The 25016-nt window shown below is 47.0% G+C and overlaps 1 protein-coding gene across 4 annotated transcripts in view; it reads left to right on the top strand.

The window, feature by feature from the left end:
* Positions 1-25016, top strand: part of LOC143333699 (RNA binding protein fox-1 homolog 3-like) — a 348241-nt gene that overhangs the window by 58020 nt on the left and 265205 nt on the right. For all 4 annotated transcript variants that reach the window (XM_076751900.1, XM_076751907.1, XM_076751897.1 and 1 more), the window contains exon 3: positions 10442-10541. The gene's annotated coding sequence lies outside the window, so the exon portion shown is untranslated. The remainder of the gene's footprint in view (positions 1-10441; positions 10542-25016) is intronic.

Below are 25016 nucleotides of genomic sequence, written 5' to 3'. Positions count from 1 at the left end.
CAGACATCCACATACACACAGTGTAATTTTTGCATCATGGTTAGCAATGTCACATTCAAGGGGGCCCGTGTCTCTCCCTGCAGCTACGGCAGGGAATCTGAATGGTCTTGTCTGCCTTGTTAGACATTTGATGTCAGGCGAGGTTGTCCTCAGGGTATATCCAAAACGCAGCCTGTCATCCCTCCCTGCACCGCTGTCATTTGTCCAAACAATTGTGGCATATACTGTCATCTTAAGTTTTTACCTGTAACTCAGCTCAGCCAGGCCCAGTCGTGACCCCGGCAGACTTTCACCTCTTTCTCTCCGTCCTCGCCTTTCATCTCTCTCAGTCTATCCTCTCAGCTGGAGTTACTGTATTTCCCCAGCTAAAGCGTGCGATGCAGCAGCGCCTTCTGGCGCGATTAAATATTTAGACGGCTGTCTATGTAGATGGCGGCTCGGAGACGCGGAGGAATAATCTTGGAGACAGCTGCTGTAGCACATCTGGGTGTCACTGATAGCAGAGGAAGGTGTGTGGCTGGTGTAGCTGTGGAGGGGGAGACTCGAGAGGCACAGCTGTCAATCAGCCGGGTGGCATGGGCGCCGAGGCTTCGCGGCGTCCCCGCACGGTGGGCCGGCTCCGACAGACTGACGCCTGACAGACTGAGCCTGCCGCCGACGTCTGCGCCGATGCACTTTTCGGTTAAGGCGACCATATGCTAACTGTGCCGCAAGCCACGCGGCGTCCTTTAACAATGCATCAGCTCAGCCTGCCTACACCCCGATCTAATCCAGTTAATCTCACGTTAGCAGCTACAGTAACCAACTCCAAATAAAAGCAGCGCTCCCCTGTTTCAGCGGGACTTCCTGCCGGAGACATTTTGGGTTTTTAAATAGTGCTGATCCTTGTTTAGGTTTGCTGGTAACAGGGGGTGGCTGTAGGTGCAATGTGTCAGAACATTTGAAGAAGATGGAGTGTGAAAAGCCGCCCACTTCTTCCCCCTGCACTCCTCATCCGCCAGCAGCCTGAACTTGGAGGCTGCGCAGCGGCGCTATGAGGCCGGCTGGCCTGAAAATCACTTTGTGTTCCTCTCCCAGGCACATGCGATACGGATGCGTCTCCACTCGGCTCAGGCCCTCCCGACATCGTGATTAATGGCACTCGCTTCTCTCCCCATCTCATTCTGTTACTGTCAGAGTTAAGTGGGCCGAAGACAATAATAAACAGTCAGTCTTCTGTGAACCCCCTAACACGATCATTCCACCCCACCCCATTCCCCCTTTCCAATGAGAAAAAGAGGAAGAGAGATGGAGTGAGAGATGGAGAGGAAGTGTGTGCACGTGTGTTTTGTCTGTGTGTGTGTGTGTGTGTGTGTGTGTGTGTGTGTGTGTGTGTGTGTGTGTGTGTGTGTGTGTGTGTGTGTGTGTGTGTGCGTGCGCGCGCACTTAAAGACGCAGAAACAGGTCTCAGGAGTGGAAACGTAGGCTGGAGTCACGTGAAGTTTACAGCACGTTATCATGTGTGCATACATTCTACACATTTTACACCTACATTTTCCACACAGTATGAAAATCAGCGAGCAGAGACACAGAAGTTACATATAATAGTATGTTATGCAATTGTTAAGTAATGCTGTTTATGTGCCTCGCGACAGTAACGCAGCACTGTGAAGACAGGAGTTAAACGGCTCATGGACGTGTCTGATCTTTTCTCGTCTTTTGTCAGTGTCGAATCGACACACATGTCGCTGATTGTTCAATCTCGTGCGTTTACAGTTGCATATGCAGTGAATCTGAGGGGTCATCAGATGATTGACAGGAGAGCAGAGGAGATGTTTGCTGGGTGGTTCGATTTCTTCAGGCCGTTTAAAAGTTTTCAAACAAAGCCGGCTGAAGTGGTCTCGACCTGCACACTGATGCAGATTGTGGCGATGGGCCTCCAGCAGACATTTCTGCACTTTGGCCACAGTCCAGACGCGTTACAGGAAGAAGCCGATAGAGAAAACACCTTTTTCCAGCCTTTAGGATTCCGACCGATGAAGAAAAGGAGGAAATTGAGATCGCTGCAGCCAGAAGAAGGCGAAGCGAGCAGAGCGTGCGAAGACACTCTGTATCTCAGACCTGCCGTTTTAGTGACTAGTGAGCAGTCTCTTCCTGCAACTCCAGCCTCCTCCTCCTCCTCCTCCTCCTCCTCCTCCCCCCAGGCCTGTCACTTCACTCTGCCACATCCTCTTCAGCGGAGCACTCCCTCCCTCTCCCTCTGTCTCTGCGAGACGCCGACCGAGCCGCCACACAAGCAGCAGCAGCATCGCTCAATCCTCCCAGGGTCCCCGCACACACGCAGGAATAAAGGGTCAGAGTGTGAGCTCCAGTCACCAGCCTCAGTTTCAGGGCCTCAAAAGCCTCCGCCGAGGCTGTGAGACCCTTCACCGCCATCACGTCCTCCCCTCCGCCTCCTCCTCTTCTTCTCTTTCTTATTACTGGGGATGGGCTCAGTGACCGAGAAATCCTCCGTCCCTCACCGTCCCCGTCCTCCTCGCTGCCGGTGGATTGTCTTTGTGTCTACCGGAGTGGCCTCGGAGAAATGAAGTGCCGTGATCTCATCACGCCGAGCCCATTGTTTTCACTCTCATGCACACTGTGTAATAGCCATGGAGATAAGGGGATGATTCAGGCCTTTCACGGAAGGAAATGTGAAAAGCCTGCCTGTGAAAAAGTGAAATTACTGTTTTGATGGCTTTTGATGGCGGGGGGCATAATTGCTGGATGGAAGGAAGGATGGAGGGTGAACTACACGTAGGAGATTAGTATTTCTAACGCTGGAGACGGCTGGTAGGAGGCCTGCAGGAGGTTATGCACGCAGTGGGTACTTCTAATGAAGCGGCCATGTATGTAGAACAGCAGATTGACTAAAATAGCTCATTGTTCTTCTTCGCAAAGCAACCTTTGCCCTCTGGATTGAAACTCCGCTCTTGATGGCGCCGCTGATTATGATATTGTTCGATGCTCATTGCCATAGTAACAGTGATTATTTTCACATTGTTTGTGCATGAAATAGTTGCCGGAGTCTTCAGGAACGGGAAGCGAGCTTAAGTATTTTTGGCAACTGGCATAAGGCTCATCAACACGTGCAGACAACACGGGTCGGAGGATTACGGCGTGTAGTAATGACAGGGGCAAAGCGTAAATAGTATAAATACTCCATGGGATTATAATTAGCCTTACTCTGCGCATTTAGACACACTCAAGTGGAACTAAAACCTTATTGACTTCTGGAGACAATTTCATATTAATTGGATGCCTCTTCGTTCTCACTGTCTGTTTCTTTGGTTTGTTTTCGAGCTGCTGACAAACGGCGCCTCGGCCGAATAACAGAGAGCGCAGTGGATTAGCATTAGCCACGGCGCCGGCTGGAACGCGGGAAACGCCGCCTCCGTGGCCCTCGCCCGAGCCGGCGGCGGCGGCGGAGGAGCCGGGTGAGAATCAAAAGGCCGTCAGGGCGGCTTTGAAGAGCGACTGAAAGGCGCAAAAGGGGGGATCGATGCGAGAGGGAGGCTGATGAGATAAGGCACCCGCTGGCAGGGCTGCATCCCTCAGGTGGAGGGACGGCGGCAAGGCGGCACGGCGGCGAGGAGGACGGGGTTTCCTGGTGATGCTGGGGCCCGGACACGAGAGGAATTAATGTGAATCTCCATCGACCGCCGCCGCCCCCTCGAACACACACATAAACACGCTGTATTTCATCTTCCATCTCAGCATTCAGCATATGTCCTCCCCCCTCTCCCGCTCCCTCGCTCCATCGGCCACAAATTTATCCCGTATTTTCCATCCAGAAGTGGGGGAAAGTTGTAAAGCTAATTAAGGAGCGGGGATGCGGCAGCTCGACAGATGTGCATTGAGATGGGTGCTATTGAGTAGCGGGGATAATGGTGTGTGGACCTGGTGGGCAGCGGGGTTGTGTTGGAGGGAGCTCCTACCTGGGCGTGCATGTTAATCAGCGCGCCTGTCTGTTGAGAGCCGGGGAATTAAGGGGGAAGGGAAGCGTGTCGCCAGCCTCCAGTGAAAAGACAAGGCTGGCAAGCTGATTAAGAGCACAAATTTGCCAGTTTGGTCAGACAGCGAGATATGTGTACGAAGGAGGAAAAGGGCAAGAAAAGTGTGTATTGATTAATAGTGCAGGTGCTGGTGGAATTCAGGAAAAGAGAGGTGGGAAGAAATCTCCCTACCGTTGTCAAACTGGATTTTTCACAGCACTTGAAGGCATCACAATACTTCAAAGGGCCAAAAATCACAAAATGGCCATCACCTATCTGCAGAGAGGCTGTGAAAGTTGTTGATAAATGTTAATAAGTTAATGATTTCTGCACTCGGTGGTGAGATCTCCGCCTGTGAAAACTCACTCTGCCTGCACTCCGAACAAAAACTCGCAGCCTGATGAATTTCATGACATTCACAGTCTCCTTCACGTCCACACGCATTTACAGCTGCTCAGCGATGGAGGAGGCAGCTCCAGTGTGAGCGAGCGCCATCCGAGTGATGAAAGCTTTTGGCTTGTTTTCAAGCCAAAACAGCAAACGACAAAGAAATGTTCTTCTTGCTGGATTTTACATCAAAAGGCTGGAATCTCCTGCTAGTCGCTGACGGATAACCGCTGAGATCACCTCGAGATTTCTTTATATTTTACTCCAATTATTGTCTGGGCCTTTAAATAGCCGGAGCCAGGCGTTGACCTGCTCCGACTTCTGATGTAGGACAGTGTGCGGCTCGCCTTTGGACCGCGGGTCAGATAAAACAAGCCGTGAAGACGGAGCTCTCGATAATGGAAATGATAATTAGGCTCTAAATAATTTCATCACACAGCCGCAGTTGCAAAAACAACCAGAGAAAGGTGACCTGGTTGGATGCCAATTAGCAGCTTTTCTCATGTATAAAAGAGGCGGCTTTGAAAGCAACAGAAGTCAATTCACACAAGTTGAAAAATCATCCTGCAAATAAAAGAAGTGAACTTTTTAACGTCCGAATCAATCAGACGAGCTGCGGCGCGTTCAGGCCAAACCGCACCGACGAGGAGGAGAAGCTGCGGCGAACAGCAGCAGATTATGAGCATGTACATCATATACAGAGTTAATGCAGTCACTTCACACATAAAGTCCTTTTTTATGAAGTATTGATGTGGTTTTATCCAACCTGTGTGTCGCGGTGGGAAGCTGAGGTTCGCCGGCGCCTCGTAAACGACACAAAAGTTCTTCACACGAGTGGAGAATAATTCAGTCCGACCGATAGATGCGCAGCTTCATGCTTTCTTCCCAAGATATCTGCAAGTTTCTAATTAGAATTATCTCCCTTTTCACCGACGCAGCCTGATCTAATTCCTCCCTAATTGTTGTTATTTACACAGTGAAGGTTTACGGGTATTTATTGACATTTCCTCTCGCAGATCCTGTGTCTGTCGTCGATAATGAGTGGGGAAATTATTTTTAACACTCAGTCATTATCTCTGTGTTCAAGTAGTCTTCCTTTTAATATGCTAATGCGGCTGATATAATCAGCTGGTAATTGTGAAACACTTCAAGTACGACACATTTTGCGGCAGTGTCTCCTGAATGAAGAAATCACAGCCCGCCGGCGGCGCCGAGCTGCGGTCGGATGCGCCCGCGATCTGTTTACGTCCTCGGGAGACGTTGTGGAGGGAACGCCCGCCATTCGATCCGGCGTGGCACGGATCCAGATCACACACAGACTCCTATAGAAACGTGTAGGCTGGCGTGAAAGCCACATGGCCGTGTTAGCGATGCCGCCACCGCCGCCGCCGCCGCCCACTGAGGCTTTTTATTCTTAAAAACCCACCTTTGATTACGGCTGATCCCCCCACACAGCTGGTCTCTACCTGCCTGCTACTGAAGGCGCAGCATCTTAAATGAATCTTTTTTTATTGTGTGTTAACCAGAATGATGAAAGGAGTGTTCTCCCCATGTCCTCCAGGGATGCTGGTGAGACGATGGGATCCTGACTTTGTTTTTCTCCTTCGGCTGTTATTTCCCTGAAGAGAGGAGCGGAGTGAAGGGAGCGATGAGTGATCGACTCTGCCTTTATTCTCCAGGTTTTCGGGGGATTTGAAGTTATTGAAAGTCTGGGGATGGGTGACAGCTCGGAGATGTCTGTGTGATGCCCGTCAGGCGTGCGCCGGCCGCGCCGCCGTGCGTTTGCGCGCATGCGTGGAGCCTCGCGAGGCAGAGGCCACGGGCTCCGTGTTCTCCAGCACATGTTATTCTTGCGGCCAATCATTTCTGCTCACACATGACATCTCTCCCAGATTGATTTCATTCAGCTGTAGAGGGCGGCGAGATCAAACAAATGTTGTCTGAAATGGCGGCGCGGGGAGGATGAGGAGGAGGAGGAGGGGGGGGGGTCAGGGGTGGGAGGTCGCTTGCTTGAAAGATGAAGTGAGGGATGGAAATGGAGAGAGAGAGAATCAGTCATCCAGTCAGCGGCGTGCGGCGCGGTGACACGGCGGCGCTGTGGAAGGTGTTACTCCATAAACCAACAGTCCTTTCAACGACTGCACCTCCTCACAGCGAGGTGGCGTTTTTGTGGAGGCGGCGGCGGGGCCCTTTTCCTTCACGATCCCTCTGAGTACCCATGCGAGGAATAATGGATGTGTAATATGGAACGACAGCTTGCAGAGTACTATCATTAATGTTGTAATTCACTTTTAGTGTTTCTACTATTGCGCTGCAACAGGAGGCACAGATGTCACCTGAATCTGCTCCTTCTAGCGGCCAGAGCGCACCCGGCTTTCACCAGCTGTCTTGGAACGCGCCCTGCCAGCCCCCCCTGTGTGGGCAAATGTGGGCATGAGCGTGTGTGTGAGCGTGTGTGTGTGTGTGTGTGTGTGTGGTACATGTGGTCTTGTTTTGCTAGCCTTTTGAATACATGTTTCCAGGCAGAGGATTTTCATTAGATTGCGCTTCATGTTTGTCGTATTTGTGCTTTGACACTGCGGTGGAGGATCAGTTTAAAGATAATGAGTCATCGCTGCATGTTTTCTCCAGGAAACTTTGCTCTTTCATCATTTGGTGTTCTGATCGCAGGTTATAAGATTCACACCGTTAGCTTTCACTTTTCTGTAGCTCCCCCTGTTTCCTGCAGGAGAGTTAATCCATCACTTTGAAAGAGAGGATGACAACCGTGTTTGACGAAGCATTGCAGAACAAACATCAGGATATAAACTTTTACATTCTGGAAAATGAAAGTTCTGTTTATCAATAACATACATCCTGCAACGCTCACAAGTCCTGTCAATCACAACCGACGCCGCCGCGCCGCCTGCTGTTACCAAGGAACACAATGAAAGCTGCAGCGAGACGTTATTAAAACATTAAGACTGGAAACTCTTCGGACTGACCTCAGACCTGGTGTCTCCACCATGACTGAGCAGATTTCCCAATAACCTCTGCTGTCAACATGACGATGACTGCTGTGAGTACATGCAGGGAAATTAGTAAAAAACTTATTTCAGCCAAAGCAAATGTGCTCGTCCAGGTCCAGTAGACAAATAATAAAGGGTACACTATTAATTACACTGGATGTCAAACAAACAACATGTAGTTGCCTACATTCAGTGCACAAGTGCCTCAAACCTGCATTCTTTCTAATGGCCAGCAGGGGGCGACTGCACTGGTTGCACAAAGAAGTCAGATTACGAGAAAATGACCCAATTTCTCACTCGATTTATTACCTCAGTAAACAGTTTCCTGATGAGTTCATGGTCCGAATCTCTAGCTTCAAGTCTTCTTCAACGCGTCGTCCCAGTTAGAGTGAAACAGATGATGAAGCAGACGATGCTTTAGGGCGCTGCCGCCACGGCGTGTCCTCAGGTTCTCAGCCAGATCAAAACAAAAAACAAGATGGCGACTCAAGGCTTCAAAACAGTCCGCTAACCAATGAGGGACGTCTCGTTGGCCCTGTCCAATATTGATTCTATAGTCTGTGCTGCACATTTTCTTTGAATAACCGTCCAAAAAGAAACGTTCAGTCACTTCATGCAGTCGCTAACGAGCCACCTCCCCATTACTGTCTGATTCTGGAGGGGGGGGCGCCAGGCAAGTCATCTTCTGGGGGGCGCTGAGGAGGTTTTGGGTTGAGGTTAAAGGAATGCAAATATTTTGTCACGTCCCTTCAAAGTGCAGTATTTTCTCCTCTGAGGCAAACTGCAAAACAATAAGTCAATAATGATATGGATTTCATGGATACCGGGGCTCTAATTGAAACAGGTGTGATTAGCATATTGTTTGTGTTTCATGCTGCACCGTAGGCCTGTTTGTGTTAGACGGGGACCTATATGGAAATGAGCGCTTTGAAAAAAAATCAACAGAAATGTATCCTATTTCTTTAAAAGGGGCACAAATTTACTGTGAAGATCATCCTGGCAAAACCACAGAGGGAAATGTCAGGAAGGGAAAAAAAAGGTTCAAAGAGAAAATAGCTGACTGACTCTGTAAGTGAAGCTAAGCTCAAAATGAAAAATGTTCATTATATGCCCGTCAAGGTGAAAGGAAGCCATCTCCTCGCTGCTGCAGTTAAAATGTCGACCTCTCCTTCTCCGAGGGCGAAAAGAGGAGAAATGTAAAAAGAGGAGAAAATACTGCTCCCTGTGTGTGTGTGTGTGTGTGTGTGTGTGTGTGTGTGAGTGTGTGTGTGTGTGTGTGTGTGTGTGAGTGAGTGTGTGTGTGAGTGAGTGAGTGAGAGTGTGTGTGAGAGTGTGTGCATACATGTTTTGCATGTGTGTGTGTGTGAGTGTGTGAGTGACTGATCCGAGCTGCAGTTCAGACAAGGGCAGGGATGTTAATGGTGCTGCTCAGTAAAATGACCCTCACATCCGTTTCTTCATACATTTTACAGCTTCACAAGTCCTCATATTTTCCCCGTGTCAGCACTGTTTGTGTATCATTGTTGCATTGTGTGTGTGTTTGTGTGTGCGTGTGTGTGTGTGACCTCTACAACGAGCGCCGCGCCCTCTCGGACCTCTGCTTGTCTCTTTGCATGTACCTGCTCATGTTAAGGCTGTTAAATCGCTCTCAGGATGCATTTTATTCAGCGGTGGAGCAGAATGTTCCGGTCGACCTCTGCGGATCGCAGACGCCATCCCCGGTGCCTCATTACTGACAATTTCTATAATCTAATGTTACTTGAATCACTCGCTGGGCTGGCAAATGTGTTTATTTTTAAAACGGCTCTCGTTCGGCGTTAAAGCTGCGACTGCCGCGATGCTGCAGATCCCTGAAAAACAAGGCGGCAGGTGGAAGCCAAGCAGCTGACCACGTTTTCACCCAAAAAAAAAAAAAAAAAAAAGCAGGAACAACCTTCATGGGCTGACTGCTAATGAGCGGAAGCCTCACAGGTTTGATTTGTTGGATTCTGCGCTCGTGCCAAGTCCCGTTACAGGTTTCCATGCCAGCGTGGCCGAGCTCAACTATCTGTTATGGATTACGAGCTCACCTTCCACCTCACCGGCTTATTTCTTACAGCGGAGGCGAGTGTGAGAGGTTGTCACGTTTTTATGAATGTGAGCATGAAAGCACGGCTGCTCCAAACTCAGAGCAGATATTATTATTATTATTATTATTATTATTATTATTATTATTATTATTATTGTCATCAGAAGCCTTTTAGTTTTTATCTGTTTGTCAGTCAGCAGGGAAATTTACAAAAGCTTTCAGTTTGGAGAAATTCTCTAATTCACTGAGTGTCGACTGAAACAGACCATTCGATCCAAAACACACACACACACACACACACACACACACACACACACACACACACACACACACACACACACACACACACACCGTCCTGCTGCTACAAACACTCACTGCAGCACCAAACGTGGATTAATCCGCCGCTGAAAGTAGTCCCCGACGAGCGCTCTGTTTCCTCCTGTCTGACTAACGCTGGTCAAACGCTGCAGCGAGCAGCTGCTTCAGGAAACCATTTCTTAGAGTGAAAGTGTGTGTTTGTGAGATGTTTTAAAGATTTAAGAGTTCAGACTGACACGTCGCTGGATTTGGGCTTTTCATAGGTTGTGTGCAGTAAAAAAAAAGCCAGCGCCATCCCTGTTTTAACATGTCAAAGCAAGATTTGGAATTAGGCTGTAAAAGGTAATAAATTACCTTTTATTCTTATCTCATTATCAGGTTATTACTGCACTTATTACTCTTTGGGATAAATGATTGAAATACAGAGCAGATTCATAGAAATTGAAAGCGGCAGTAACTGAATCACTGATATAGAGATTTAATTTTGGGAAAGTGAACATTATTCTTACGTGCATATGTGGAGAGGACGACTACGTTAAAGTGCTTGACTGTAAAAGTTTTACTGAGAATGAAATAATTCAGTTTCTTTCCTGAAATGTAAAATCAGTGAACTGAGCGGCGACATACTTTCTCTCGTCTCCTCACAGGAACTGATTGGCTCAGAGTGCCGTTGACACTGGACTTCACTCTCAGCAGCGGCAGCAAGCGATTTGTCCCCTTCGACCTCTGACCTCCGACCTCTCGCAGGTAGGATGACTCACCGCCTGGAGACGCAGATTACACAACTGATGGATAACGATGTAAATGCTGTGCAGAGAGCCTGAGGGGGGAAACGCAGAGTTTCTGCAAACTGGATTAAAACTTCCAAAACTTTATTGGACAGAAGATCATCAGCAAACTACCAACACGACAAAGAGGGAAGTTTGGGTAGCAGAGATACAATATGGATAGAAAATATATATGAATCGTCCCAAAGGAGCTGCAGAAAAAACAATGTCTACTATAATATCTGAACCCTTTCGTATAAATACAGTATCTTGCAGTATAACATGATACCACCAAGTATTCAATAGACCTGACTGGCCAGAAGCATTAATAAGAGGAGGAGAAATCACTGACACAACAGTTTGTAGCAGCTAATAAAAAAAATGCAGACTGCTCTTTTTTCCTCACACGAGAAAAACAACAAACTGTTATTTTTGCCAAGTTTGAGAAGTGAAAGAGACTAATTTGCTGGGACGGAGACGACCTGCGAGTGAGACGAACACGGCGTCGAAATCTTCCTCAGTACGCTGCTCCTGCACTTTCTCATTATTTCGCTCATCTTCTAATTAAAAGATGTCTCAGCAGGTCTCTAAATGCCATATTGACTTAAGTTACAAACCAGTGGACGACAAAGAAACACCATTTTTCTTCTTGTGCCATTTGGCGTAATGAGCCGCCGTTTGCCGTCCCTCTGCGTGGCGTCCAGGCGGCGTTCGTCTCGTCAGCTCGTGCTGGACGCGGCCGCTTAAAAGGCATCAGAACAGACTCATTGGAATGATAATCTAGTACGTGTGTGCACTTACGGAGGATATCTCCGAGCATGTCAGACTTGCATCAAAGCCGTTGCTGTAATTTTCTTTTCAAGGGCAACTTGAAAGAGGAGTCGGGAAGAAAGTGGCATTAGTTTCTTGTTTTCTCCTACAAGGCAGCCGGTTCAAAAGTAACCCGGCGCTTTCTGATGGGAGGGTGGGATGATTCAGCAGGAACCCACCAGCCCATCTGACTGATTCACATTTAAACATAAACAGAAATATGGCTGCTCCAGGGAGCTCCGCGGAGGAATGGAAAGTAGCCCCAAATTTCACAGCAGCAAATCAAACGGCTTTTTATTTAACTCTTCCTCTGTTTCCCTTCCTCTGCGGCTCCCTGTAGCACCGCGCACACATAACAGCGCCTACTGATTGGGCTTATTTGAAGCACGTAGCCTGACCAAAAAATGGAGAAGAGGAGATTTTCCCATGTCACAACGGGATTGAATGTGGTTCTCCAGAAGAGGAGGGCCTGAGAGGATTATATGGCTCAGTGGGCGCTGCATTGTGTGGGGAGTGGATACAGCAGGTACCCACCGAATCCCAGCCAAGAGACAGGCGCAGTGTTGCTAGGGATAATGTTGCCTCCCAGCAATTAAACTCTGGAGGTTTTGGAGTGGTTTAGGAGGAAGCTTGTTAAATTATCCCATCGCTTCTTCTCCCCGTCGCTCTGCCTCTCCCTCAACCGCGCTTCTCCTCTTCCTCTCTGACAGCCTGAGAACTACAGGGGGAGTCGTTTGCCTTGAATACTTCACTGCTTTATTGAATCCTCTGCTGTTTGGTTCTTTGCATCTGATTCACTCACAAGCAGAAGGCACATAAACTGCACCTGCACTCTGTTGAAGTGACACAGAAAATGCCGAGAGCCGCCAGTTGATGGCAGCTTTGAACTGGGAGCGTGGAGCTTTTCAAAAATAATAATCCAAAGTTAATGCTGTACATGAAGAGTGCAGATGTAAAGGCTGGATTAACATCTGAAGTGATAGCTCATGTCGGATCCTCGTTAGCTTAGCCTCCTGTTTGCTTCATTAAACGCTTTAATGTGTCGTTATATTTGTCAGCAGTTAAATTAGCCTTTGTTTTAGTAAATTAAAACCTTTGTGCTTGTTAGGCCAGAAGTTTTCTTTTTTATGTTTTGGGTTGCTCTTTTTATTTATAGGCTCCTAATATATTGAATCCAAATGAAATTGAGCAGTTGTCAAACATCGTTTTCGCCTTCTCGCCTGCCCTCCGTTTGTCTGCTCATGTACAGTTATGAGGTACTTCAGCGTTTTCTGTGTATTTATACTACCTACTGCAGTTACAGGTCATAGTTTCAGATTAAGGTTGTAAAAACCTTTGATGGTCATACATGAATCCCTACAGAAAAATAAATGATGGTATGTGAGATTATGCAAATGAGCTCAACCTCGCTGCCTCCACGTTAATGCATCAGTTAGACGTGTACAATAATCCAGTAATAGAAACACTGAGAGGAGCTGTTCCCTCTCTGGACTCAGATGATCTGCTTATACAAACCTGCAGCATGAGCTTGTTCGGCCTCCCTGTAAACCTGTAGGGCCAAGAAGCTAAGAATTCTGGGACTTGTAGTATTAAACTGCACCTGCAGTTGCCACTAGAATCACACATGGCTGAAATCTTCAGGGGTGAAGCTTAGATTCTTCCTCCATGTGTGGACCGCTGGACGTAGAGACGTTCTGCCCGCGATGCGTTCGAGTACCGGTTTTTAAGCTTCGTCTGGTTCCCTGAGCGCTCAGTTCACTTTGCCTTTGAGTTCAACCTCCATAAAACTCCTGTCTTGGTCCCGGTTTTACGAGGGAGGTGTTGCTCGCTAACTTTGACCACTGTCCTCGTCCTCGGGCGAACAAACAGCCCATTTCAAAGGTGAAAGTCCACGGCCTCCTCGTGAAAGAAGCATTCTCTCATTTATTTCCAAATGTGACACTCTGCTTCCTAACACCCTTGGGACTTCTGTGTCCGTAGTTCCAGGTCGGTTCCCAACAGCGCAGCAGTGCTGCGTTAACCTCTTTCCCATACCCCGACACACGTAGAATCACACACACACACACCCCAAGGTAACTGTGGGTAGTAGAGCCCCAAAGCTTCGTCGTCCAGGACAAATTGGTAGCAAGCGGCTCATTTACTCGGAGCCGTCATGAATGGACTGTGCCGTGACTGTGTAAACAAGTGCAAAGACTCCCAAGGGCATTCCTGCATAAATAATGACTCCAAGAGATGTTTGCCATTTGTACCACTCACTGGTTGCAGACATGGGTCAGCTAGTCTCCTCTGTGGGGAGTCTTCAGTAAACAACAGCCGCCGTGTCCATTAACGGCTGTGTGGAAAGTTTACCTGGTCACAGGTGCGAGGGCTGGTCTCCCAGGCCGGGGGACGCTGGGACTTTGTTTGGCTTCTCCCCTCGCTTGTTTGGAGGCGTTGGGTTTTTGGAGGGTTTGGTCTGAACCGCAGAGGCTCGCAGGTTTGCTTGGTGGCGTGCTGGTGTTCACAGCGTCCAGCCGAAGACGAGACAGGGCTCCTAAACCGAAGTTACGTGGAATCAAAGGGAGTTATTGTGTCGCGTGGACGTCTGAGGGATTGTGTTTTGTCGTCCTGTCGGGTTAGAGATTCAGGCAGCAGGTGAGGAGTCAGAGCACATCACGTCTCCTGTCGTTTTAGGCGAGCGCGTCCACAGTCCACTGTAAAAACACACAGAGCCACGGTTTGGCTCGCTTTGACTCGTCTCTGCGAGCGCGACGAGCTGAGGGAGCTTCCTGTTGTTTTCCAGTTTAGACTTCATGAAGTCATTTTGATAATTTTGGCTTCTTTTTGTTCTCACCTCCTCAAAGCTGACGAAGAATTCAACGCTGAGTTCGTTTAAACTTTGAGTGCAGCTGAGGTTGACGCGACATGAGGCCTGTAAACAGAGCTGCTTCTTCTTCTTCTTCTTCTTCTTCTTCTTCTTCTTCTTCTTCTTCTTCTTCTTCTTCTTCCTCTTCTTCTTCCTCTTCTTCTTCTTCTTCTGGTCTTTTTCTGCCTTTAGTTAAAGTACAGTGTTCCCAGGTTACAAGACTTGTTTATGTCTTTTTTAGATTAATTGCTCAAGTAAATCCCAAGTGAAAAAAATACAGTAAAATCTACTAAAAATTACAAACTGAGCATATTAAAGTGTACATGCATCCAGGACATTAAATAGTGGACTTAAAGTGGGCTAAACTGGAAAAACTAATTTTGTACTTATTACACTTAAACAGTATTTAAGCTGAATTAAGTGTCCTTGACTTGATATATATACTAATTATTTTATCTTTGCTCAAGTTATTCCATTTAAAGTACAGCTGAAATACATTTATACTGCAAGTTGTACTTTGAGTCTACATTGAATCTAACATTACAAATACCTTTACACTGGGATACTGGTATATCTCTACATACTTCTTGAACATGTTCAGTGTACTTTACGTGTATTATAAGTGAGGATTTACAGGTTAGGTGACTCAAAATATATTAACTGTAGTACACTCATTAAAAGTATGCTTTCAACCTATTTAAAGTTAGTACACCTTTATACGAAGGTACTGCAAACACACTTTGCAATATTTAAATATACTCTAAGAAGATATTTCTTCACTTGCAAAGGTTCAGAGCAGGAACATGTCAGGTGACTGAAGGTCCAGGCAGCTGGAGGAAACCATTAGAGGGATCGAGGAAAGGAGGGACATGATGTTGTTTTTGTGCACGGTGGCCATTTTTAGACTCAGCTCATCGGGCTCGGTTCTTCAGCTTCGGCTCGTCAGGCTCGGCTCCACGTCTTCAGGTTGGGTTCAGCCTTCATCCCTCTGACCTGCGCTCAGTTTTACGGGGGCTAAGCTTTAAGATCACGGCGCGCTGACCCGATCTCATCTCCGGCTCCGTGAGCATCCTGTTCGTCGGACTTTGGTCGCTGCACCTCAGTAGCTGCCGGGAGCTCGACAGTCAGCTCCGTCTTTAGACGGCCACCCAGGCTGCATGCAGCACTCCAAATTGTGTTTCATAATTGTTTGGCATATATGTTTCCGCTCCAAGCGTGGGTTTGAGGGAGAATGGAAAGCAAGAGGATGTGTCAGTGGGAGAGAGGGGAAGAAATAAAGAGGAAGACAAAGCGACACCCACTCCTCATTAGCTTAAACATTGCGTGCATCCCTTATCCTGTAAGATAACATTTGAAGAGGGAGGAAAAAAAGAAAGCGGAAGCCCACATCTACTGCGCCACAACATGGGATGGAGATATAAAACAAATCTCCACACTTAGACTCTGCCATCTGTTCATCTTGGAGAAGAGCACGCCTTTGCGACACTTTTTTCTCCCCTCCCTCAGAAACCATCAAGCTCTCTCAGAAAGCGTACAGCATGACAAAGTGACACGCCTGGATGCCAACCCCGTGGCTGCATCTCCTCTTTCTCCTCTACAATTTCACTTTTTCTCTCCACATAGTTTGCATATCTAAATCCAGTTTTTGATAGCATATGCGAAATACAATGTGACATAATACAATTTGAGCTCCATGTGAGAAATGGAATTATCTTGGTCGTGATTGTCAGCGCCGTGTTACAGTAATCACTTTCTTCCAGGAGCGACGACGTGACTCACCGGCAACTTGACCTGCTGTCATTATCTATTCACTCTGACAGTATTTATGCATTTGGCTTGATGTTTTGTTTTCCTTCAGGTGAATTAGAAATGAATTTGGAAATAGAATAAATAAATAAAGGAATGATGAAAAAATGAGTAATCCCCTTGCAAATTGGAACAAGGAGTAAATCCCACCGGCAGTAAATCCCCCACTGCTTCTATCCGTCTCCCTCCTCCTCTGTCAAAACGCTGTTTGGATGCTTCAGAGGAAGTGGTCGATCTCCACAGTGAAGACACGTCATGGGCTGCTTCTCTGTGATCTCCACAGCCAGACAAACTCCCCGGTGGTCTAATTGATACAGGATGTGTTTTCCAGGTCTCCAGAGGAAGGTCACGTCGCATGAGTCCGGCACACTGTGGAGATATTCAGCAGATAGCAGAGGCGCTATTTATACCACCGAGATCGTGTGTTTCTGTCGTTTCCTCGCGTTCATACCTGCTGCACCCGTTCACCAGCTGATTTACCATCCTAGATTTAATACCGGAGCCAGGTTTGTGTGTTCTGGATCAAATAGACACACATCCATGTATCTGGCTCTCCCGATGACTTCAGCTCTTTGTCAGTACGATGCCAGAATTACAAATAACAAAAGAGTATTTATTTCAGTGCATTAAACATTTTCCTTTTCTCATTTAGCGATATTTGCTAATCCTCCCTGAGTTTAGGTTTAATGTCTTTACAAGAGCAGCTCCCCAAAAATACAATAACAGATGAATAAACATTACGAGTGAGGAATGATTTTGGGACTGAACAGAAACATTTCAGATCCTCAGATTTTCCCTCATAACAAATTGCTCATTTCTCACTTCCTGTTTGAAAGCTAATCCTGTCGGTAGCTAATGTAGCAGAACTGCCATTGTGCAGATTCACCAACAACGCAAAGGAAAAGGCTAAAAAACCAAAGTCAGTCCACAGTTTGACGCACAGTGACATCACACGTCCTGCACGCAGACGACTGGACGACCACCAAATACATAATTTGAGACTAATTATAGACAAGAAGGTCTTCACATTCTCAGATATTTTAGTCATGATTTAGGGTTTGTATGCAGGTATTTCTGGCAGCTTTATGCTCTGTGTGAACTCTGTGTTTCACACTGTCTCCAGTGTAGTTTTAATCTAATTATCACCAAATTACTTTGTTTATTTCTAGGAGATAATTACAAATCTACAAAATGTATAGTGTATAGCACAGTGGAGAATGAAGCACTGTGCAGGATAAGAGGGACACCTGCTCGTCCATGGAGGACACGTGAGGACGGTGGCTCTGCCTGTCAATAAAGGGAGCGAAAGGGATAAAACAGCGTTCGTACATGAATTGTTTGTCTGGAAGTGGAGCACGTGTCTCTCTGTGTTTTGGGCTTCGGTATCTGGGCGATGCTCCCCCCCCTCCGCCCCCCCGCCCCTGCCAGGCGGTGACACATGGCCGGCTATGCATCATTTTTTGAGTGTTTGGTTGGAGCCTCGTCCTCCCTCCACGGCCCCTCAGCCTGCTTCCACAGCCCGTAAAGAGGACATCCATCAGGACAGGTGTAATTTGCCATGCAGTCACGCTTCTCTGCTAATACAATTTGTTAACCAGTTGTTAAGTGTGTGTGTGTGTGTGTGTGTTTGTGTGTGTGTGAAGGCACAGTATGACCCTTATGTTTTCAGGGATTTGCTTTATTTTCTCTCAACTTTGAATAACTTTTAGTTCACTTTCAGAATTCGTTCTGTTTTCATTGGCGTCCTTTGAGTCTTCAGCTGATTTGTAATGACACCGATAATCGTAATTGGCTCGTTGGCTAATTAACTTGTGTTTTATCAAAATAATTAAGAATTTTTTTCAAAGAAAGGCAAACTTTTCTTTTAATCCTGTCGAACACGGTCGAGATGAAAAGAGCCCTGAGCTTTCAACTCGCACAGATCCAGTGATAATTTGCAGGCTTCCCTCGCTGAGGGCGGCGTGGCGGCGATGGCGGTCCACACGCTGTAGCTCGCACTCCAAACTATTTGTTGCTCAGTGACATTGAGGCGACCCAGAAAATTCTATGTCATTAAATGCTTGGAGGATTTTTCTCCGCTGACCGCGGTTTGTTCTCGGCTCGACGACACGTCGCTCGTTTTCCTCGCTGCACTTGTGAGTGTCATCTTTTTGTCCGTCCTGCTGTAATGAAATTCTACAATTACTGGGCTCTCCAGGCCTGTTTGTTGTGTCGTCCTGCTGGTCTTGCATCACAGACACAGCTTTGCACTGAATGCTACCAAATGGGTTTCCTAGATACCCTCACACAATGCAGTTTAATTCTGGTTACACAACACTAGATGTCACTCCAATGTTCTGAGATTAGTTTGATGTGACTGCATTTGCCCACAACCTAGGTGGACATCCCCATTCGCCTTTTAGTGCTTTTCCACACGTCGGCTTGCATGCTTTCACATCACATTACATCACATATCCCCGTAGTTAACCATGGATCAAATGCTGGTGTCATCCAAGTCGGAGATGCTGTCTCAGATAAGCAGATTTAAAGTGTGTGTTATTTGAGCAGAAAGCTGAAGAGGGGTTAGCTCTGTGGTGTGATCCTGGGTCTCAAGGGGAGGCTCCTGCTTGTCAGAATGTGCTGTTGCAGGATCTTCCTGATGAAGTCATTAAGAAGTCATTAAGAAACCATTAAGAATCATTAAGTCGGCGAGGTGGCACTCCAATGCGCGCACCGCGAAGCGCCAGGCATCAGGAAAACTTGTTAATCACGCAGTTTATTTGTTTCCCCAGTGTGAGACTGTAAATACTATGACAGTGTGTTGAAGTGTGCATCCTAATGAAAATCTGTATTAGCTCCTTTGCCAGTGTGTGAACGCCCGTCTCCAGAGGCGCCACTCTCATCATCACACAATGGCTGCCTCCTCGCCAGCTTACTCTCTAAAGCAATAAACAAGACCACGCGTTTCTGATTCTGTTCACTCATTTTCCCCTTAATCGGCCAGGTGTCTGATTTATAGAACGGCAGAGATTTCAGGGAGTGCCGTGATCTGTATGTGCACGGGCACGCGTGTCTCCGAGGGTCCGCGCTCGTCGTGCGTATAGGCGTGCCTTTAGTGTTCTTCCAGCTGATTGTCTGTGACCAGCAGGAGCCCCATGCTGTGACAGGTCGGGGGGGGGGGGGGGGGCGCTGCTTGAAAAACCGCTGAAGAGCTCTTATCTTACTCATTAGGCCTGAGCAAGATGCTGCCTTCCCCCACAATTATCTCCATACAGTAACTCTCTCGTTAGGAGGTCCCTCTAAACCGAGCCCTCAGAGGCACGGGGCTATCTCCAGGATGAGGAGGGAGGGACGAAGGCTCAGGTGCCGCGTAACGCTGCTATCTGCCACAGTGTCATTTCTCTCTGGATTTAGTCACTGAGAAATGACACTAAAGTACACAAAACAGCATAAACTTCATGAAGGAATTTCCAGAAGAATAGATGCGACATGCCTGTCAGAGAGACCAATTTGAAGAATGGTACGTCAAACAGCTTGTAAAGCCTGCAGAGCGGAGGCTGCGTCGGGATGTGTAGCATGATGGCTGACAACATCACCTGAAGCTGCAGAGAGGAAGAGCCTGACATCCTTCACCGTCCTCAGCTCATTTCATACGCCTCCGCTTTGGGTGGCGTCAGCCTCTGTCATGGAGGTAATTAAGTGACTGTGTTAGCCATTGCGCCGCGTGCTAAAACACTTCCTGCAGTTACCTGCGTCGGCTGTCCTCAGGTCGCTAAAAACAGTACAGGCGTGAAGCGGTTTACATTTCTGTGGAGGCTGCTTACGAAGCCGCCGCGGGTCCTTCCGTCCATGACGACAAACTTCGCTCAACTTCACTCGTTTTTTGAAACGTTGTGCATTTTGGATGATCCAGACTAATTCCTGCTGATCTGGAAATTGATCTGGAGGGATTTAGTCCTATGTCAGCAGTTTTGGAGAGAAATGTTTTATTCATGGCGTGTGCTCCCTTTTTATCTGAGGCGGCTTCGTGTTAGAGATTTCCGAGCGTTGTCCGGTTCACACATTAAAGCCGTGCACACCTCCATGCTGGAAACAGCTCACCAGCAGCTTTGACGCGATACCTATCTGTCAGCCTTGACTCGTTCCAGGCCCCCCGCCGACTCCCTTATGTGATCAAACATCCGAAATAACGATAAAAAATGCAGGTGTGTTCAGCAAAGCGTCTCATGTGATCGCAGCCTTGTAAATCCCTGCATGAACTTTTACTGCCGTTCAGCTGTTTGCAGCCATGGAAGAATATTGACATAAATGCTGTCAAAATACCAGAAAACGACATGACAGATGGCTTTCAGCTGCATTATTCAGCTCATGGATGCGCCTTTATCCACACGTTTGGCTTGACACCTCTCCCCACTGCTTTCCTACCCGAAAACACAACCCCCCCGCTGACCGTGTGACCCGGGTCAACCAACTTCTCTCAGGGATTAATCCTTGCTGTGTGTAAACACATTAACTGGCAATTAATATGGTGATTCTGCTCCAGATGTGCTTGTAAAAGTGGAGTTTGGACTTGGCAGGCAGCTTTCCTGATCCATATGGGTTAGCTGCCGAAGCAATATTCCACCTGCTCCTGCCGCCATTATTTTTCACACGGCAAACAAATGCCCCAAATGAGAGCCGCGGCGCTCGGCTTGGCGGCGCTGATGAGGGAGGCCGCCGCCTCGCTCCTGCGGCGTTCATATACACCTGGGTCGTATGTGCCGAGACGCGGCTCAGAATCTGCTCCTGCTCTTCCGTTATGTTAATTTCAGTCCTCCCACACTTGGAACACGATGATGTGAGGGTTTCATCAACAGCTGCAACTGTCTGTCGAGTGATACAACATTACTGCAGTATCAGTAGTTTTCTGTCAACTAGTTAAAGTCGACAAACTCTCGCCGTCGGATTGCATTGATAACGCGGAGAAAAAAATGATGTAAAAGGTGGTAACAGCCAGAGCCTGTAGCAGCGGCTCAATCCTTCTGTGGCATTTCACCTCACCTGCTAACTCACACGCACAAACGGCAAATTGAACCGAATTGTGCTAAATTACTTTTTTTATCGATCCGGCTTATTTTCAAGCCATGTAATTTAATCCTCCTATTACTGGGCCTATATATCATCTTTGTTTATAAAGAAAGGGCGATCAATAAAAAATAATACTGACTCTCTTTGAAAATGAATCAATGTGAAACATGATGCTGCAGTATTATCATTCAAAGGCAGTGAGGCAACCTGATCTGCCTCAGATGGACTGTCACAGCTGCAGTGGCAAAGGTCTTATCTGACTGGCAGCATGGAGGCATTAAAATAAAACAAACAGGGAAAGTAACACACTGAAACAGATAAAGCTCACCATGTGTGTCAAGCAGAAACTTAATTTCTAGGCTGCGCACTGGATGACTGGATGTCGCCTGTTGCTCTGCAGTCTCCGGCTTCCTCAGTCAGGTGCACGCAGGTCACAGCTGAGATATTGTGTAACGCCCGCTGAGATGATCAGTCGCATCAACCAGCTGCAGAAAGAGCGATTGCACGCAGGCTCTGTTAACTCCTGCTCTCATCAGGATTTCCTCAAAAACACCCACAAATTCACAATTCAGAGCAGCAGCAAAGCAAGTGGCTAGTTTTCATGTCGCACAGCCTCTCGCTTGTTTTTTCTCTCTGGCACAAGAATTGCAAAACTCTCATCATCCACAAGATAGACTCCATGATAGAAATATAAATGCATGCATATTTTAAAGCTGTCCTCAGTAGAAAACACCCACATTTGAATGTGTTTGTACTGAAACGGCGCAGGATTCCCCAGCTGCTTGCATCAGTTCCTGCTTTTTCTCTCTGCCTGCACCTCAGTGTGATTAAAAAGCAGGTGTACAGCGAGACATCGATCATATTTTGACATGTGACATGTGACTCCTGCGGATCGAAACTCATTAAATGTTAATCCAGCGTGTAACAATAAACCTCACATGCCCATGTTAGCGCTGATGGTTGAGTGCCTTTACTTGAAAAAGACAGACAAGAGAGAAATCTGCATTCAAAGATATAGATTGAAAGGTGTCCCCAGATTACGCACTGACACATTTGATAGTAATATCTGTGATATTTTACATGTATGAAAATGTCCTGTTAATTCATTAGTTGGATATCCAGCTTCTGTTTCCTGATTAGAAAATGTAACTTTTCAGAAAAACATCCATCAGCATTAATTTTGAGACAAACGTTTTGCAGCAGAAACCAGCAGCAGCGGCTTCTCGAGGCCTGGCAGATTTGCACTTAATATTGTGTAACACTGTGTCACATTTGGCAGGAAATGTGTGTTAAATTGCTTCACAGCACAAAGAACTATTGCTTTATGGCACAAAAGGAAGCTATTTATGTGGCGCAAAAAGGGCTCAAGGGTTCTGTATGCTTCAAATAACTACTTGATACAAGCTGTCGTCATAACTCTCCAGTCGAAAAACGACAGAGAAGAGTAGAAAGCAGAAAAGATTTAATGAGTCTGAGTAAGTTTTCATGGTGTTACAGTCGTTTGTGTACACATGAAGTGATAGAAGTGGTCGTGTGAAGGATGGCGAGCTGCCGGCGCTGAGCGGGATTGTACAAACGCTGGTTTTGGAAAGTTATTGGACGATAATGATCAATGGATGCGTTGTCTGGACAGTAGATGATTGCATCTTTGCGTTTACACCTGGTACCTTTGATGTGTTCTCTGGTCCTCGTGGCTGCAAATCAGCACCAGACTCCCTTAAAAAATTGCAGAGTTTTGTGAATTAATGAGTTTAAGGAAACTTTATAAACTCTGTGAAACGCTGCCGACAACAAATTCTTAATTTTTTGACCCCTCTTGTAAATTCGGCCAATGTGATGCATCAAATTATTCCTTTTTGTATTAAAATTGTCGTGTCTGTTTGTCCCGGTGTGCTGCAGGACCAACGTTTAGGCGGCTCTGTGGCTCGATAGACTATCTCCTTTGTTCACAGCGGATCGGCTGCACAGACGAGTGCACAGTTATTTCTTCCTGTATCGTTCATTTCCACTCGCACTGCTTTCACTTTCCTCACAGGTCTGTTGAGTAACTCGTCTTCTGGTGATCTCACGGTCACAGAATAGACATCAGTCATAAGTAACGATCAGTAAATAGAGGCCCGTCTCTTTCAGCCTTCTCACATGCTCGCCGTCTAAATTTAAATAAGCTCTATTTATGTTTGCTAAAATCAAATGTCCTTATCTTATCTGGATACCAGGTGGAAATGGGCTCTTTGTATGAAGCATGCTAATGTCCTACATATTCCATTTCTTGCTGTGAGATTAAGCAGTCTGCACGTCGAACATCTTCAGTAAATGAAGACATAAAATAAACGCTGCCTCCACTCCAGGATGACTTTTACTAACATCCACTAAGTGACAGTCACATGTCTGGAAATGTGACCTTAATTTCATTACTACCAATATCACCACTGGGCACAACGGAATCGCTATTAATTGGACTATATTACTCTGACTTCATGTCAAAAAATGCTTATGTGGCACTTTTAAAGGCAGCAGGGATGCTTTGGCTTAAATAAGACTTCATCAGTGAGAAACTAAAACAGGATACCAGGCTGCTGCTTCCACTAACAGCCACAAACCTCCCACTCTCCGCCACATGGGGTCCGTCCTCCAGCTCGGCCCGGATGGACTAGCGCTCCCCTGATGGTTGCATCCTTTCCCCTGAGGTCCGCTGTGTGCCGGCGGGTAAAGGGGAGAGATGCACTAGCAGACGCTGGCCACAGTTGCTCTGCCTGGCATGAGCATCGTGTTGGCTCCGGCCGGGCCCGAGTCTTCCAAGAGCTCTGTCTTTTCCGGCCGGCCTGAGCGCCCGCATGGGGCCTGGCATGCTGCGCGTGAGCTTGGCATCCCGGACAAACAACAGGAGGTGGAGGCATCCTCGCTCTTTCTCTCTCCTGATGATCTGCTCCAAGGACGATTTCCCTTCTCTCAAAACTGGCTGCGGTTACGCACACAAGAGCAGCAGCGTTTACAGACCTTCAAAAGGAATAGAATAGAACAAAAAGGAACTGAGGGAAAAGGTTTGATTTGCTCGAGTCTTGTTTCATAGAATCACATCCAGGCTAATTAAATTGCATTCATGTTTGGGTACAGATATATTGACATGCAGAGAGCACATGCAGAGTCTGGCCTTGGCCTCTGTGCTTGAAAGACAGGAAATAGCTTGCCAGACTTTCCCCATATCTGCTAATGGTGGAATATAAACTAATGACGTGTTTGTTGCTGCTGGGACGACAGTATCCTGATAATCAGGCTGAACTTGCTCTGTTGACCAACGCTGTGTTCACGTCACCTTCTGATTGTCAGTTGTGATTACCGTATCTGTGTCGTCATCATGAGCCATGACAGATGTGGTGGGTAGCAGCGGTCGCTAACAACAGTTAACGTTTCTCACGTCCTTTGAAGACGAGCTGATTTCAGAAGCAGAGCTTTCGGCCTATCCGGCCTGCTCGATGTTCCTGCTTCTACCACGTGTTAGTAGGTTTTGTACTTAAAAAAAATCGTTTTTTTGTCTGTCTTAGTTGCATCTGCGCAGGGTGTTTCATTTTGAAAATTTAGTGTTCCTGTTTCTGACTTCCTGTCTGGCTCTGTGCAGTTTGGTGCATTGGTCATGACTCATAGACCTCCAGTGTTTGAACTCCTGAAAGAATTGAAAGAAATGCTTGGACTGAAAAAGCACCTGGCAAACATGTAGACGTGATACGAGCAGCTTCATCTGCAGCTCAGATGTTTCCATCAAAATCCAAGTTAAAACCTCAGCGAAGCTGTTGTTTCGTGTCTCTGCAGCAGCTCAGAGGCGAATGGCCTGACGGCAGCAGCCAACAGAGTCATTTACAGTCTAAACCATCCAGTAATGTAATACCTTATCAAAACTAAAATCTGTGGCTGCACTCGAAACATTAAAGTCTGAAAACATTTATCTTCTGA

This window comes from Chaetodon auriga, chromosome 16 (assembly GCF_051107435.1).
Source record: "Chaetodon auriga isolate fChaAug3 chromosome 16, fChaAug3.hap1, whole genome shotgun sequence".
Classification (NCBI taxonomy): domain Eukaryota; kingdom Metazoa; phylum Chordata; class Actinopteri; order Chaetodontiformes; family Chaetodontidae; genus Chaetodon; species Chaetodon auriga.
This window is presented reverse-complemented; position numbering and strand designations above follow the sequence as displayed.